This window comes from Vombatus ursinus, unplaced genomic scaffold, assembly GCF_900497805.2.
Source record: "Vombatus ursinus unplaced genomic scaffold, bare-nosed wombat genome assembly UNPS02014797.1, whole genome shotgun sequence".
Lineage (NCBI taxonomy): Eukaryota > Metazoa > Chordata > Mammalia > Diprotodontia > Vombatidae > Vombatus > Vombatus ursinus.
The window spans coordinates 6,023,376-6,039,588 of NW_020954575.1; the positions used below are offsets into that span (position 1 = coordinate 6,023,376).

A 16,213-nucleotide genomic window follows, 5' to 3' on the forward strand; every position below is an offset into this window, starting at 1 on the left:
TCTTCTCTTCTCCAGGTTAAACATTCCCAATTTCTTCAAATGATCTGCAAAAGGCATGGTCTCCATTTCCTGTACCATATTGGTTCTCATCTTTTCTTCTTCCAACTTTTTTATGTCATTCCCAAAATGTGACACTGAGAACAGAATACTGTTCAGGATAGGGGAGAGCTGTGCATGTTTGAAGGAAAAATGCCAGCTGAGAGGGAGAAATTAAAAGGGCTGAGCAGAGGGTATGTGATTGAGGTCCTAGAGGCATAGGAAGGAATGGAATCAAAGTCACAGATTGGCAGCCTTTGAGCTGTCCAAACAGAGCAGCCATTTTTTGTAAAAAGGGAATCTGCTCCTTCAGTGAAGACCCTAGGAGATAGAGAGGGGAGAGGAGTAAATTTGTTCTCATTTCCTATAGGTTATAATGCCTGAAGCCTTTTAATAGAAATAAACTTTTTGAGGATTGGGACCCTTTGACTTTTGTCTTCATATCTCCAGAGTTTATCATGGTGCCTAGCACATAGTAGGAACTTACTACATGCTTGTTGACTTGACTTGACATCTGAGAACACTCCCAGCTTTAGAGTACAGAAGGACTGAGCACTCAACTGGGGAAAGTGGAAGTTACTCAGAAGCTCATAGATCTTCATGGGACCCTGGGCAATGTCCACCTGTGCATGATGACCATGGCTGATCCTTTCATTCTTGGTTTCAGAGCTGGGCCTCTCCTATTCAGTTTCCTGGAGGGGTGATTTCAGGAAGTCTTGGAGGGACAAAGGCAAATAGCCTAGGCTTCCAGTACCACAAAGGAAAAGAAATCAACAGCTCCTCCTGGTGTTAGAAAGCCATACAAACACCTGCTCTGAGTTCCATTCCTCCCTGACGGAGTACAAGAAGGCTAAGAATGAAATGCACAGACTAATGAGGGCTCTGCTTGTCTGAAAAGTAGTGTTAATGAGCTGGCTCAGGTTCAGCCTCAGTTACTGGCAATGGTTAGGAATAATGCAGCTGGGCTTTTATAGCAGTCAGTTAATAAATATGATGTTTTCACTATGTGCCAAGGAGAAGTAGTAGTACATCTATGTGGTGCGAGAGATACAGTGCTGCACTTGGAATCAGAAGATCTGAGTTTGAATCCTGCCTGGGATACTTAGGAGCTGTGTGACTCCATCTTCAGACTCTGGCCATTTTCACTAGCTGTCCCCTGTGCTTAGAGTTCTCTCCCTCCTCCTCATTTCTGCTTCCTGGCTTCTTTCAAGTCCCAAATTAAATGCCATCTTCTATAGGAAACCTTTCCCGATCCCTCTCCATTCTGGTGCCTTCTCGTTGTTATGTCCAATGTATCCTGTATATAGCTTGTTGTACATAATTGTGTATGTGTTGTCTCCCCCAAGCAGGGACTTTCTTTTACCTTTCTTTGTATCCCCAGTACCTAGCATAGTGCCTGGTATACAGTAGGTGCTGAATAAATGTTTTTCAACTGCCTGGCTTTACTTCTCTCAGCCTCAATTTCCTCATCTGTAAAATAGGGATGATAGTATCTACCTCATAAGGTTGTTATGAGCATCAAATGAGATAAAATATGTATAGGGATTTGCAAACCTTGAAACATATATAAACGCTACCTATTACCATTATCTAACAACTTCTTACTCTTCTTTTCTGGTTCATCATCCATGTCATGCCCTCCTAATTGTGGGTGTCCCTCAAGGTTATATGCTGAACCCTCTTCCTGCTCTATGATATCTCACTTGATGACCTCATCAGCTCCCTTGGGTTTAATTATCACCTCTATACTGACTCCCAGATCTATTTATGCAGCCCTGGTCTCTCTTCTGAGCCCTAGTGCTGCATCACCAACTACCTACTAGGTGTTTTGAACTGGATGGTTCATATGTATCTCAAATTCAACATATCCAAAACAGAACTATCTTTCTTCTCCAAAACCACTCTTCTCCCAGACTTCCCTTTTATTGTGGAAGGAAGTCATCCTTGCTTCACTCTACACATTCAATCAGTTGCTTAATCTTGTTGGTTCTGCCTCCAAACTTCTTGTATCCATTCTCTTCTCTCCACTCACATGGCCACCACTTGAGTTCAGGTTCTCATCCTCTCTCCCTTGAACTACACAATAGTTTCCTAATTGGTCTCCAAGCTTCAAAACTCTATGCACACACCCCCTTATCTTTCCTCCACATGGCTGCCAAAGTGATTTTCCCAAAGTGCAAATGTAACCATATCACTGCCTTTCTCAATAAAATCCATTTCTTCCTTTTATCTCTAGGATCAAATATAAACTCTGTTTGACATTTAAAGCTCTTCCCAACCTGCATTCTTCCTTTATACATTACTCCTATTTACACACTCTATAGTCTAGCCATTACCTAACACATAGTAGGTGCTTAATAAATGTTTATTCACTGACTGACCGACTGACTGTACCTCTGTCTTCATCTGTAAAATGATGAGGATAATAGCATCTACCTCTCAGGGTTGTTGTGAGGATAAAATGCTGTTCCTTGCACATCATACATCATCTCCCATCTCCACTGCCTTTCACCACTCCTGGAATGATCTGCCTCTGCCTTTTGGAGACCCGAGCTTCCTTCAAGACTCAGCTCAAAGAGAACTTTCTTCTGGAGGTCTTTTCTGGTCCTCTCAGTTGCTAACTTCCTTTCCCATCCAAGCTTATTTTGTGTCTACTGTGCACGTATCTTGTAAATACATAAATGTGTACATATTATAGAATATATAAAATGTAAACTCTTTGAGGGCAAGGACTGTTTTTATTTTTATCTTTGTATCCCCAATGCTCAGCACAGCACCTGGCACATGGAAGGCGTTTAATAAAAGCTTATGGATAGATTGATGTGTTTTCTTGGTTCATAAATGTAATGAACATTTGTTGAGTACCAACTATATTCAAGGTTTTATTGTGGGGCTAATAGAATAGCTTTAGTCACATGGCCACCAGAATAGGTGTTGGGAAGACAGCTAAAATAATTTAGAAGATGTGAACTCTTCTATCAAGGGTCTCCTGATTTGGTTAAGAAGATAGGATTATGAGGGATTGCCCATTCCTTTATGACTGTTGGTGGAAATTATGTGTGCCCAGGGCAAGTGAATGAGGTTGCATCATGATCCAATAGAAAGTGTGCTGGATTTGGAGTCAGAGGACCTAGATTCCATTCCTGCTGCTGCCACTCAATACCTGTCATTGTTTTGATAGGGCAATGACACCCACCCACATCACCCACACAATGTTGGACTTTAAGGCAGTGCTACTTAAGCTTTGGGACATCAGGTCCCTAATTCATCAGACCCCAATCCTTTGTTTCTCCTCCATCTCCACAGGTTCTGGTGGGAAAATCCTGGAATCTTCTTTCCCTAGCTCAGTCCAGCCCTGTGAACTGCCTCCTTCTCTGGCTTCCCCTATCATCATCATCATCATCGCAGCTAACACTCATATGGTGCTTTAATGTTTGTAAAGCACTTTGTAAATATTATCTCATTTGATCCTCACAACAACCCTGGGAGGTAAGTACTATTATTATCCCCATTTTATAGATGAGGAAACTAAGTCATACAGTGGTTAAGTGATTTGTCCAAGGTCACAGCTAATAAGTGTCTAAGACTGGATTTGAACTCAGGTCTTCCTGACTCCAAGACTAGCACTCTATCTATTTTGCCACCTACCTCTCTAAGTGGTAATGTCACAGCAATTACATCTCCAAGGTTCCCAAGGATACCTTCAAAATCAACAGCTACCTTAGGGTCTTTGAGAGCTGCTACTGGACCAGCCAGCTGGGCTTAGAATCAAAAAGAGCTTGTACAGAGCTACCTTACTCTGCCCCCTCCCTTCAAATTACTTGTACTCCTCACCCACATTCCCATGCACCTCAAGGAAATGTTTTTTTTTCCTGAAAGAATCCTAATTTGTCCTCATATGTGTCTAAATGCAAGTCTGCCTTCCCCGCAGTCCTCAAAGAATCCCTTCTCCACTCACTTCTGTAGTTCCCAACCCTGAAGTAGGTGCTAGGGTTATCACAGTACATGCTTAGTTGAGAAGGGACTAGAAATCTATCACTGAAGGAGCCAGATCTACAATGTCTCTCCTCCTGTTGAAGCCTCTGTGCCTCAGATTTTTGGCAGTGGTATTCCAAGACTCTCAAGGCTCAGGAGCCCTGGAAATGGGTTTCTGAAGGAGGGGGAAGAGGCTTACACATAGTAGGTACTGAATAAATATCTCTTGCATGGATGGACACATGACCAGTCTCTCAGAATGAACACCTGTGCCGGTCACGCCGTGCACTCTCCTCCTATAAGGAGCAGGCTGCCAGGGTCATACTTACCAGTCTTCGGTGCCCACCCGGATAAACACAGAGACGAGCCGATCAGGAGGTGCAAACACTCGAGCTTTATTCAGAGGCCATCACAGCAAGGCCAAGCAGGAAAGCAAGAGCAAGAGAGAGCGAGCTCCGACCCCTACCACCCCTATATACCTTCCTAGCCCCTCCTCCTCAGCCTGCCTACTAGTCATTGATTGTAGGATCAGATACCAGAAGGGGATGTCTGGGGTTAGCGCTGCACCTAGGAAGAGGACGTGACAAAGGAAGCTCGTTCTCTGCCATCCCACTCCCACGTGGCACAGCCCCCTGCCTCAGGAGCATGAGCTCTGGTTACTTCCTAATATCTTGTCCCTGCCCCATCTTGCCACAACCCCCACATGGCACGTAGCCAACATCAGACAATCTCTCACAAACACCAATATTTTCCTTGGAAGAGAAGTAAAGATTATTGGTTCATTGAATGGAATTGACAGTGGAAACATGTAGAAGATGAAGAAACTTGCTTCTCTTTTAGGCTGAGCTATATCATCTCTTCAAATCATATCTTTGACCTTATTAGCTATTCGACCATGGATGGACTAGTTACTTCATCTCTCTTGGCCTCAGTTCTCTCATTTATAAATTGGAGGCAATTATACTTTTACTATCTCCCTTCCATTCTCACATTCCTGTGAAGAAAACACTTCATAAACCTTGAAACTCATATCAGTTTTTGTTGTTTGTCATTATTACTTTACTAAAGACCTCTTCTCACACCTTGTGGAATGGACTAGATTGCTCTATTTGCTTCAATGCAACAAAGAGGTGGCCTTGAGCATTAGAAGACTAGCATGATATAAGGTCTGGCACAACCCACCAAGCTAACAAGCTTTGAAGCTAGGCAGGCCCAGCAATGGATTGTAAATGTGTCATATGAAGACCATCTTGGCTGAGTTTGGAGAGGTGTATCACTAGTTTGATGATATGGCAATGAAGTTTTCAGATACAGCAACTATCCAAGACCATTCACTGAATTATAGAGAAATTTTCAATCTTTATCATTGGAGGAAATATTCACAGTGAGAAAGTTCCAGATCCTTGAATTATTGAGCTTAGAGGTATTATTAATACCATTATCAGCTCCTTAGGTACGCTTCTTGAGTAATGGGACTATATCTTCTATTTCTTGTGTCCTCCTTCTTTCCCTAGAGCACATTACTGAGCTCATCATGCAGTGGGAACTCAATAAATAGTACAATTGAGAGAAGTATTGGTTGATGAAAAGAATGGAGAAGCAAAAGAGAAAAGGGCCTGCAATTGTTTTGGACCATCCTGGATGAAGCAACAGTTTAATCCCCACTGGGCACCCTACATGCCTGCAAGAGCTCTCCTGGTCAGCATAGTTTTAATAGAAGTCTAATCTTATTGAGGAAATTGGGTGGGGGGGAGGTGGAGGAGAAGGGAGAAATAAGCAGTGGGGCTGAGTTCAGAGCTTCAAATAAGGAAGAATCAATATCGTGGCATTGGAGCTAGGGATCACTACAAGGGTGGAAATATGGATCCATCTCAGTGAGCTAGAAAGTTGCTAACTTCCTCTCAATTAGAACTGTCTCAAATTGGAATGGGCTGACTGGAGAGGTGGTGGATTCCCTATCCCTAGAGTTCTTCAAGTGACCACTTGTTGGTTATGTTATGCTGGAGACGCCTTTCATATATAAGGTACTGTCTTTTTGATGTGAACAGCTTAGTTACTGAAAAAGGAAGAAAATAAACATTTGTTAATGGAAAACTGACAAAATCCACTTGTGAAGAAAAACTCTCAGATAAAATGACAAAAAGGGCAGAGACTATTCTGACAACCAGATAGAAAATTGCTGTCAGATTAATGTATTGAGAGGATCTATTGAAAGGCAGAGTAACGATGGGAATAATGTAATGGTGGCTGCTGTACCCTGTGACCTATCAGCTCATTTGCATGTGACTGTAGTTTATAACTGACAAAATTATGTCAAATAATTATTTGGGACTGTGGGAAGATTATTTAAGGATTGTTGGGTTCGTATCTGATGGGAAGATGGATTTCTTGAATTTTACTTCGTAAGGTAAAGGTGAATCACTAATTACCAGGATGTTCTAATTTAGGTATTACGAGGGTTATTAAGAAGCCATAGAGAAAGCTATAGGAAGTTGAATAGTGGAAGAAGCACAGGAAATCAGGGACAATAGATGCAGAAGCTTCCAGCTGAAAGAGAATACTTTTCAGCTGCTTTTCTGGGGACTTGCTGATCAGATGAGAGATGTTGCTTGGCTAATTGACTGGAGAAAGGCTAGAACATCTCCTAGCTCATTGATTCAGAGCTGAATCCTGCTGTTATCCTAAGAGCTTTTGCACTTGTTGCTCTCTAGCGCCATCTAAAGTCTGAGAGAGGGAGAATGTCTCAAGAGTGCCTATGTTGCTCTCTACTTCTTTCTCTGGTTTGAGAGAGGAAAAGAAGGGGAAAGATGAAGAATACAGTTGCATCTGTTTTGTTGTGAGATGTGCTTTGCTGCTGATCAGACAAAGCAGAATATTGTGCTATTTGCTAATCTAAGGAACTTAGCAGCTTCTCTGGCTTATCTTCCTTGTCACCAAAAGGGCCTAACATTTTTTTTTTGTCAGTGCCCTATTAAAGGTAGCTGTGAACAAAAAGAGTTTGTTGCTGCTTTATCAGCTTGAGAACAGAAAAAAGAGTTTTTGCCCATCAGGAGGGCAGTGAGGATGAGAAGGGGAGCAGCTGTCAGAGAAACAGATTCCTGCAGTGTAGATTGTTTTTGAAGGGACCAAGGACATCAAGGCCTGTCATCTAGCATGTGATTTGAGCTGGATATGTGGGTGCCTCACTCAGACACATCTCTGCTAGGTTTCTATAAAAGTATGCCCACTCTCCCCCATAGACAGCATGAATTTGTGGGAGAGTGTAATGCATGTTTACTCCTTGGACACATTAGTTGAATTGTTGGTAATCACAATGAGATTTGGAAGAGTTGATTTCTTATATAGTTTCATCAAGTCTAATCTTGAAGAATCTTGAGTTGGTTCACCATAGGGCTTACTCCCTGTTCGGTAGCCAAGCATATGATTGGACTAAGTTTGGTCCTAGGGGAGCCTAACTCTAATGACTTCCCTTCTCTTGTGCTCCTTGGCTTCAATCCTGGGGACAATGTTACCTATGGCTCACATATAGAGACTCTCCTAAAAGAGAAAGTAGAAAAAGACATTAGACAATATGATTCATGTGGATAATATTATTTTCCACTGGCTGTCCTCTATACTTGGAATTCTCTCCTTCTTCTTCTCTATCTCCTGGCTTCCTTCAAGTCCCAGATAAAATTCCACCTTCTGCAGAAAGCCTCTCCTGATCCACCTTACTGCCTTGCCTCTGTTGATTATCTCCAATTTATCCTGTATATAGTTTGTTTGCACATAGTCATTTGCATGTTGCCTCCCCTATAAGACTGGGAACACTTTGAAAGCAAAGATTGTCTTTTGCCTTTCTTTGTATGCCCAGTGCTTAGCACAGAACCTAGCTGCTTAGTAAATGTTTATTGGCTGACTGATTGTGGGTGGATTGTGATGTTTGATTATTCCTGCTTTTGACTTTTATTGAGTGAAGACATGATTCCTTGTTTTTATTTTCTGAAGAGCAAATGTTATGCTTATTCGTTCTTTGGCCTTATCATTACAAAAATGTTTTATGCTTATGAGTTAATGACATCATGGTGACTGACTTCATGTAAAATGGAAGCACACCAGTGGGGGTTTAGGATCTGCAGTAGTGAGTAGTAGGAGTATATCCTTCCTCACACCAGAATTACAACCAGAACCCTGAGAGTTATAAGATGTGGTGGCATGGGTCTGGACCTTCTCAGGGAATCCCAGATCTGCCAGAGTGAATGCAAGTTGGATGAGTGAGTCAGTTCAAAGAGTGAGCCCCAGGTTAGATCTGTAAGAGTCTGAATAACTCTTGAATAATAGTTTCCAAGGTCCCTTCCAACTCTTAAATTCTGTGATATTCAACTGAATTTACATGGTCAGGGCACTGTGACACTGCAGGCAATTCTCAAATGCAGGCACTATTCCTGCCCATCTGTTCCTCTCTTGATTCTTGGCAGCTGGATTGGCATCAAGACCCAGACAGTTGTACAATATCCATTTGTGCAAAATGGTTGCCTTTCCTGAGCTCTTAGGCAGATGTCAGCCACAAAAATTTGGCTTAGAGAATTTTGGGGAATGAGAGAGACAGACCAACCAGCATTCTCAAGGTCAGAGTTGCCTACTTCTCCTTCCAATGGCCCCCTGAATATCTGCCAAAGCCTTTCATCCACAAAGTAATCTTTAGAAAAATGGTTTGGGGCTATTAATCAAGTAATGAGATTGACTGGAAAGAGCAAACCTGACTCCTCTTGGTCTATTGGGTAGGGAAGAAAAGAGACCAGTTAAAAAAGTAAATTAAAAGGAGTAGAATAAATTGGACAAACGTTTGTAACTTGACTTTCTAAGCTTGTAACCTTTTAAAACTCATTGTTATCATTTACCTTAATTTGTCTAATGAAAGTTCAGTAACAATCCTTTGTTGTTATTACCATTGGTTTAGAAGATGGGTTTATTCCTCATCAAGGCAAGGAGAGCTGGAGAAATCTAGGTTTCCTAGAGGACTCAGGGAAAGACCAGTGGTATCTATTAAGACAGAGGCCTGTATGCCCCGTAGATGTGGAGCTGTGGGTTTGTTATCATAAAGGAAACCTCACAGATTTGTATTCAGTCATGAATGTTGATCTCCTTTCCTCCTTAGTGTTTCCTTGAAGAAGTGGGAGTGAGGGTTATAAAGTGAATAGCACTGGGAATATAGCCCCTACCCTTTTGATATGGTCTTTGGTTGTACCTAAGTGGGCATTCCTTCCCCTCTTTACACAGGAACCTATACATATACCATTCTTTTCAATAAATACATATGCCAAAACGGAATAGAGTAGTATCATTGACTCCTACCTTCTGGAGACATTGATAGAGCTTGAAGACTGTTGGATTTGAGGTTAACTTTTGAAATAACCTTAAAGCCTCCTAACAGTAGAGTATCTGTGGGCTGTCAAGGTGTTTGAGACTTAATTCACATTGTTGGAGATCACAATGAGATTTGGAAGGGCTGAGATCTTGTATCATTTAGTCAAGTCTAACCTTGGAGATCCACTGCTAGTGTGCCATAGGGGATGAAGGTACTGTGTCCACTTCCTATTCTGTAACCAGGCATTCAGTTGGACCAGGTCCAGTCCTGGGGGAGTCTACCTCTAATGAGAGAAATTATGTTCCCTTTTCTCACATTCTTTGGCTCTTAAGTCTTCAACCATGGGAACAATTTTACTTGTGACTCACTGATAAGGCTTCCCCAAAAAGAGGACTAGAAAAATATATTCAGTGGACAATATGAATATAGTACATAATTTATTCCCACACACAAAAAGAATGCTAAACAGAGGACACTTAAAAGTGCAAATTTGGCAAAAACAAACTTAAAAGAGGATTCAATAATTTAACATAATGACCATTGCAATTTTCTGACATATATACTCCAACCTCATTAAAACATAAATCAGTTTGCAGGACTGTTAATTAGCATTTTTACATTTCATCTCAGCTGTACACTATCCAAATAACCCCAGCATTTGTCTTCCAGTGAAGAAACTAGGTTCTGGTCAATCCTTCTGTTGGTGGCTATCCTTTCCAATGCATTAGCATTTATCAAATAGATGTTCAAACCATTTAGATTTAACTATAAAATACTACAGCAAGGTCCAAGGCCCCAAAATAATGGAAGAAAGAAATGATTTTAATTTTTATTGCAACATCAACTTTAGCCTTTGCTTAGAGCTTAAATATTACTTTGGGTACTTAAAGAATTGTCTAAAACTATTTCATCCCTGTTCATTATTAGTCTTAAAATTCCCAAGATATTGTGTGGTTTCCAAGGAAACCTATATTGAATGAATCCATACAGTAGGTATAATTTCTGAGAGAAAATGAAAGGACTATAGTCAGTCAACTTTCCTGAAACACAGAATTTAGAGTAAGAAGCAGCCTCAGTGGCCATCTAGTCCGATCCATACCTGAAAAGAATTCTTACTATAACAGATGTGACAAGTGATTAACCCGGCTGTGTTTAAAGACCGTCAGTGAGGGGAAATCCATAAATTTCCAAGACAGCTCATTCCACTTTGGTATAGCTCTGATTGTTAGGAAGTACCTTCCATCCATTGCTCCTGATTCTGTCCCCAAGGACAAAATGGAACCAGGTTGATTTCTCTTCCACATAACATCCTTCTCAATACTTGAATATCATAGTGAGAGTGCTGTGACTGAGGGCATGAAGAGTTTAATGAATTGTTTGTATAATTCCAAATTCTTTTCCACATTCTTGGACATCTTCACAGCTCTATTAACAGTGTATCAGTGTCTTCCAGCTACTCCTCTAATATTGACTATTTTAATCTTTTATTTATCTTTTTCAAATTGATGAATATGAAGTGAAACCTTTGAGACATTTCAATTTGCATTTCTATGATGATTATGGATTTGGAATATTTTTCATATTGTTATTGATGCTTTTCATTTCTTCTTTTTAAAACAATTTGTTCATATCCTTTGACAGGCAGAAAAATTCCTTGAGTCAGGAGACCAAACATAGTATATGCTTATTCATGGATTTGGCCACTTTATGTCTAGGTCATATCTCATGTGTGTGATATTACCCCCCACCCCCACCCCAAATAGCATGTCAGCTCCAAAGAGGCAGAAGATAGGTGCTCCTATGTGTGCCATAAGTAGTAAACAATATACAAGGGAGCATCAGGAAATATATTTTCCCTAGTGAAAGAATGGACATTCTCATTCTTCTCCACATTCTTCAAAGACATAAGATGACACAAAGACAAGATGACATAAACTTAAGTTAAAACAAGAATTTTCTTTAGTTACTAGGAAAAAACTTGCTAATATTTAATTTTTGGTCAAATTGAGGGGAGTGAAATTTTATAGAGATAACTGTAAAGTTCTTCACTTGGATTTAAAATATCAGCTACATAAGTACCAGATAGGGAAGATCTTGGTGATTCATTGAACTACAACCTCATTTGTCAGTGTGACATGACTGCCAAAAAATACTAAAATTGTGAGGTCACATTAAAATGCACATAGTTTGTGAATATATAATTATGAAATAATACATTTAATAATATGAATAATATGTGCAAATGTATTATGAGGGAGATGATCACCATATTGTACTCAGTCTTGCTCTGACTACATCTGGAGTATTATATTTAGTTCTAGATCAGATTTTAGGGAAGAATGAGGAGATTGGTTAACAACTGGATAAGAGAATTGGTTGAACTTGAAATGTTTATCCTTGAAAGTCTGTCATGCAGAAGGGGATTAGATTCATCCTTATTGGCTTCAAAGTACAGGATTAGGACAAATTTATAGAATTTACAGAGAGATTCAGTATAAAAGAGGACCCTCTAGTGGTTAGACTCTCCAAAAAGGGAATGGGTTGCCACTGGGACTAGTGAGTTTTTCCACTACTGAATTTCTTCAAGCCAAGGCTGGATGGAGTTGCTGTAGAGGGAAAATAAGTGGTTGACTATTTGACCTCAGAGATACTTTATAATAGTATAGTGTAATAGAAAGAATCCTGTATTTGGAGTTAGAGGACCTGGTTTCCAATTAATTTCCATTACTAACTAGCTGTGTGGCTTTGGGCCATTCACTTCATCTCTCTGGGCCCCTGCTTCTTCATCTATCAAACAAGAAGATTGGGCTGGATAAACTCTAAAGTCCCTTCTTCCTTGAAACCTTAGGACCCTTTCACTCTAGCTCCTAGAACCCTAATTTCATATTTCAGTTATGCTGATAGTAAATTGGGAGTGGCAAATCATTTAACCAGTCTGAGTGTGAGTTTCTTCATCTGTGAAATCAGGATAGAATTGTTTGTTTTACATATCTTACATAATCGTTCAAACAGGACTATATACATACATATGTATGCATGCATGTATATATGTGTGTGTATACACACACACACACACACACACACACTGTAATTTGTACCAATAAAGTGCTGTATAAAATGATGATGAGTAGTGGAATGAACACTGGATTTGGATTCAGGAGACCTGGATTTATATCCTGACCCTTATATTATTTGGCATCATTCCTCATCTGGGAAATGGGGATAATAATATTTACACTCAGAGGGTTGTTTTTAGGAAATCACTTTTAAATCATGAAGTATTATAGAAATCTGTCTTTTTGTTACATATATGTGATAGGCCCCATGGCATAATGGACAAAGGGCCAGTTTTGGAGTTGGAAAGACCTGAGTTCAGGTCTTGCCTCTGACACATACTGGCTGTGTGATGATGGGCACATCACTTACTTTCTCACTGCCTCTAGGAAATCTTTAAAACTATAAGTTTCAGAACTGGGTCTAATCTACATTGGCAGAAGGAGCTTCCTCACTGAGAGTTCATAATATTATATAAATCACAGGTCTGTATCAAAAGAAAGAAATGAATTATTTCTCTATTAAAATCCTGCCATGAATCCAATATGGCCTTTACTGAGAGGTTTGTTCATAGGAGGGTAACTAGAGGTGGCACAGTGGATAAACTACCCCCATCTCTTTGCCAAGAATACCCCACATGGGGTCATGAAGAGTCAAACACGACTGAAATGACTGAAAAACAACAAAATTGTTCAGAAGAAGTTACATCCCAAGAGAGAAAGACTCAGACTGGGATAAAGAGATAAAGACAATCAAAAAGGCATAGCAATAGAAAATAAGGCAGAAACAGAAATCATTAGAGACCAAATAATAGAATTTAGAGATAGAAGAGAATTTTGAGGTCATTTAGGCCAATTCCCAAATTTCATAGATGAGGAGACTGAAGCATACAGAGATGAAGTGATTTGCTCAAGACAAGAAGTAGCAGGGTCAGGGTTTGAAACCATCATTGTTTCCACTTCCCCCTATGCTTTGTTTCATTTAAGACTGTCTCCTCTCAAAAGTTAAAAGACATGTGATTTATCTTCATTGAACCATTGGAATTTCTTTTCTCTTGATATATGAGGTAGGAAAGATTGAAGTAAAGATTTCCTCTCCATCATCGGGTGGAATAAAGTCTAGAACTACATCATATTAAAAGCCCACATCCACCACCAACAATTTGCAAATATTTTGCATTTTACAGAGTATTTGCAAATTACCAGGTGATCTAGTCTAAAGAACAACATACTGGAAAAGGCCAATCAAACAAGAGACCTGGGTTCTAGCTAAGCTAATAACAAGCCATGAGACTTGGACTGAACAAACAACTTTTATGTTTCTCAAGTTATTCTCCCACCACTATCTTGCCCTATCCTAAGCACCTAGAGCCTTCCTATTCAAATTCTCTGCTAGAGTCAGTTATCTATATACAGTCCCTAAAATATATCTTATGTACTTCTAAATCTACTTCTTCCTTTCCTTGCACCTAAAATGCCCTAAATTCTATACTCAGCTGATCTGAATCTTTCTAGACCAAGCTTAAGTCCCACTTGGTCTGTGACTTCCTAGACTACTGCACTCCCTAAAGATTTCTCCATCCTCTGAACTCCCATTGCACTTAAGATCTATACCTTTCCTCTGGCACTTTTCCTATCTGATGATGACTCCATCACCAACAAGGAATGAAGTGTATTTTCTAAATACAGAAACAAAGTGAAAGGAAGAAAATGGGCAGATTACACTTGTGGAGATGGCCCTGTTACTGTACTCCTTGCTCAGTGGTTGAGGTGTCTTTGGACACATCAAACAAATCTATGTGCCCCAGTTTCCTTGTATAACCCACACTCTTCCCAAGTCACATCAGGCCTCTTATCTTCTTAGAAAAAGCCACTGAGAGATAGAGAGATAAATGGAAAAAAAGATCATTGTGCTTGAAAGATCTGCAGAAAATGATGAGTCTCATTATGAAATGGGTCCACAGGCTTTTGATAGCCTGACCATCTTGGAGAAATGGGGAAGAGTGTATATCTATATTCATTCATTTTGCCTGTTGTATGTATTTCATGTTACCATTCATTACAGCTATTCTCCATAAATAAGAACATCTTCCTTGGGTCATAGAAAAAGAAGGTATGGACCATGCAACCAATTGAGGCAGCTAGGTGGTATCATATAGTGCTGGAGTTGGAGTCAGAAAGACTTGAGTTCAAATCTTGACTCAAATGCTTACAAGCTGCGTGACCTCTCTCAGGCTTAGTTATCTCATATGTAATATGAGAGAGTTGGACTCAAAAGGCCTCTAAGGTCCCTTATAGTTCTACATCAGTGATCCTATATAACTTACAAAATCTGGTAAGAGATGGTCTCATCTTCAGACAAGAAGTCAATCAGCATTTTAGGGTAGTGACTAAGGAGCAGCATAAGTCTATAAGAGTCAAATGATGGAGCTGGGTTTAGAAGTCACAATAACCATAATGAGGGCAGCTAAGTGGTACAATGGATCGAGTTCCAGGCCTGGAGTCAGGAAGACAAATCTTCTCTGAGTTCAAATCTGGCCTCAGACACTTATTAGCTGTTGACCCTGGGCAAGTCACTTATCCCTGTTTATTTCAGTTTCCTCATCTGTAAAATGAACTGTAGAAGGAAATGGTGAACAGCTCCAGTATTTCTGAAAAGAAAACCTCAAATGGGGTCACAAAGAGTCTGACACAACTGAAAAGTACTGAATGATAATAGCAACATAACCATAATGAGGGGATTGCTTATAATGATTGTCATGTAGCTATGTGTATAGAAAAATATCTCCCCTTGCACTGCTATGGTTTTCAACTGCAAAGATCACTAATATCTCACTGCATTCTCGTAATATCCCCCATGACTTATGGTGAATGCATATGGAAAATATAACTCCCAATTTTATGGATGGGGAGACTGAAGCTAGGAGAAGGTAAATGACTTATCCACTGTCAGCCTAGATGAAGTTCACCCCCTTCTGCAAAACAGTAAGCGTGTGCCTAACCTTTTTATGGCAGATTGCATCTCCTGGTTTCTTAGGGTGTAAATCATGGGTTAAGCATGGGAGTGATGACTGTGTAGCTGATGGAGACAGCCTTGTCCATGGGGAAGGAGGTGAAAGGCCGAGCATAGATGTAGATACGTGGTACAAAGATCAAAGACACCACAATGATGTGGGTGGTACAAGTGGAAGACGCTTTGCGCCTCACCTCCCTTGAGTGAAATCTCAGCATCACCAAGATGACTGTGTAGGAAGCTGGACAATAGAGTGGACAAAGCCTCCTGCCCAGGCAGCCACCACTAGCCCAAAACACATCTGAGGGTTCATGATGGTGAAATAATGGAGGGGCCGGGAGATGGCAATATAGCGGTCAAATGCCATCACTGAAAGGAAGAAGACTGTAGCACCCCCTAGGAAATGGAAAAAGAAGATCTGGATCATGCAGCCCTGGTAGGAAATGGTTTTGGCCTCAGACAGGAAGTCAACCAGCATCTTGGGAGTAGTGACAGATGAAAAACAGAAGTCTATAACAGCCAGGTTATGAAGAAGGAAATACATGGGAGTGTGCAGTCGAGTGTCAGAGATCACTATAGTTATAATGAGGAGGTTTCCCATAGCAGTTGTTATGTAGACAATCAGGAACACAAGGAATAGAAAACCCTGCAGCTCCTGAGCCTGTGAGAGTCCCAAGAGGACAAACTCAGTCACACTAGTAAGGTTCCCTGCTTCCATAGAATCTTTCTAACACACCTAGAGAGAAAACACATCATTAAAACACACACACACACACACACACACACACA

At 40.4% G+C, this 16,213-nt stretch overlaps 1 pseudogene; it reads right to left on the reverse strand.

Annotated features, from left to right (window-relative positions):
- Window positions 1-11,989: 11,989 nt before the first annotated feature.
- Window positions 11,990-16,142, reverse strand: LOC114049337 (annotated as a pseudogene).
- Between the last annotated feature and the right edge of the window lie 71 nt (window positions 16,143-16,213).